The 2361-nt window shown below is 44.9% G+C and overlaps 1 protein-coding gene across 1 annotated transcript in view; it reads right to left on the reverse strand.

The window, feature by feature from the left end:
• LOC102249999 (zinc finger protein 586) overlaps window positions 1–101 on the reverse strand; it is an 84093-nt gene extending 83992 nt beyond the window's left edge. Inside the window, exon 1 of the mRNA XM_014530708.1 lies at window positions 82–101. The gene's annotated coding sequence lies outside the window, so the exon portion shown is untranslated. The remainder of the gene's footprint in view (window positions 1–81) is intronic.
• Window positions 102–2361: the final 2260 nt, after the last annotated feature.

Here is a 2361-nt window from a genome sequence, read left to right on the forward strand (position 1 = left end):
GCCCCCACTCCTGAGAGAAGGCAATGGCCACGTCCTCAACGTTCATATCTGTGCTGGTCGCTGCGCCCTGGGCTGCGGGACCCGAGCGGCGCCGGCCCCGAGGCTGGAGGGTCCGATGGGGTGCCGCTGAGTCCAAGTCTCTAAGCCGAGGAGGCACCGGCGCCCCAATCCCAGCTTGTTTGGGTTCAACGAGCCTCAGACACACCCTGCACCGCGGGGACGCTGCCTCCCACGCCTCCTCCCACTCAAGAACCGGGAGCTGAAGCCCACGAGTCCGTGAACGGAAGACAAAATGTCCGCCAGCCGGAGGACGCCGGAAGTCCCGCCCTAACCGGATGCGCAGGAATCAAAAGGCCCTTTAGCGCCTCAGAAGCGGGCGCATGGCTTTCTGGGTAATGTAGTTTTCTCAGCCGCCCGAAGAAGCTGGCCTTCCAGACCTTGATCTTGGTGCATAGAGGTGATGTAGCCCCGCGTGTGGCGCTGGGGGAGGAGGAGATGGGACCAGAGGATGGAGTTAACGGGGACAGACAGACGGACCTCTCAGGGGAGGGGGGAGAGGACTGGGAGAGACCCCCAACGACTATCTACACAGGGGAAATGGGAGACATCTGTAATACCATCAACAATAAAAAAATACACACTTAAAAAAACGTTTTAATACTATAGCTCAACCTTGTCGGGTTTGGCTTAGTGCAGCGGTTCTCAACCTGTGGGTCGCGACCCCTTTGGCGGTCGAATGACCCTTTCACAGGGGTCGCCTAAGACCATCCTGCATATCAGATATTTACATGACGATGAATAACATTAGCAACCTGACAGTTATGAAGTAGCAACGAAAATAATTTTATGGTTTGGTCACAACATGAAGAACTGTATTTAAAGGGCCAGAACGTTGAGGACCACTGGCTTAGTGGATAGAGCGTTGGCCTGTGGGATGGAGGGGGCAGGGGGGGGGGCCTTCCCAGGTTCGATTCTGATCAAGGGCAAGTGCCTGGGTTGTTGGCTCCATCCCCAGTAGGGGGTGTGCAGGAGGCAGCCAGTCAATGATTCTCTCTCATCATTGATGTTTCTATCCCTCTCTCCCTCTCCCTTTCTCTCTGAAATCAATTAAAATATTTTTAATGTTTCAAATCAACTATACTTAAAAGTTTTTAAAAATGTTAAAAACTTGCTACTTCCCAATTATTTTACTTTTTTATTATGAGTGTTCTTGAGCATAATTGCTACTACTGTATCAGTATGTTCAAAATAAAATATAATGATTTGCTACTGAAATATCTTAGCAGGCCCATGTTCAATGCCATCATTTTGGCAGTTTGAAACTGTCAATGATGAGAGTATTTACACAAGGGAAATTGACAAATACTACAAAACTTGACTTCACTTAATGTACTATTGAATGCTTAGACTTAGAAAACAATGGAGACGAATGTAGTAATACAGATTAACTTATAAGTGTATCATATAAGTGGGATTTTAATTTCACTTAGGATTAAGTTTGTGAAAAACAATTTTGTTTGCAGAATTCAAAACATATACACTGAGTGGCCAGATTTTTATGATCCGCCTGATTATTATGACCACCCCATGAATACAATGAAGTGAATTAATTATGCAAATAATCCTAGGTAATAAAAGGCTAATATGCACATAGTCCCCTTGACCGGGAGTTTGACCAGGAGTTCGACCACGGGGTGGGGCCGGCCGGCCAAATACCTGCAGCCCTTACCCCAGGCTGCCCAGCCCAATTGCCAACCCCATCCCCCTGCATCAGGGTGGGCCGGCTGGACCCCACCCGTGCACGAATTCGTGCACTGGGGCTCTAGTAATAATAATAATAAAACCTTGAGAGTATTTGCTTAGGAAGTTTTCAATATTCAGTATTTTTGGAAGTGTCAATGAAGTACTGATGGGGTGGTCATAATAATCTCGCCAGTCATAATAATCTGGCCACTCAGTGCGGTTCAAAATTGCAAAGAAGTCAGTTGAGTCCTTGAACAATGAGTGAAATGAAAACATATGTCTTAGTTGCTGCACGAAACTCCTATTGGTTAAAATAATAAATTAAATTTAAAAAAAATAGCAACAGATTCTGACCAGAGTTTTCAACAAAAGAGATAAAGACAGTGTAAATAATTGCTTGAAAAAATGTTCACCATATAAATTTATTAGGGAAATGGAATTAAAACAAAACAAGTTAACATTATATCATTTCTTGGCCAAAAATTAAAAAGATTAAACATCACATGTGCTAGCAGGGTTGTGGAAAAACTAGAATTTTCATTACTGTGGGTGGGTGGGAAGGCAAAGGGAATGACAATTTTAGACCACAGTTCTGCATATACTAACAGGTAAAACATT

Source organism: Myotis brandtii, unplaced genomic scaffold (genome assembly GCF_000412655.1).
Source record: "Myotis brandtii unplaced genomic scaffold, ASM41265v1 scaffold765, whole genome shotgun sequence".
Classification (NCBI taxonomy): Eukaryota; Metazoa; Chordata; class Mammalia; order Chiroptera; family Vespertilionidae; genus Myotis; species Myotis brandtii.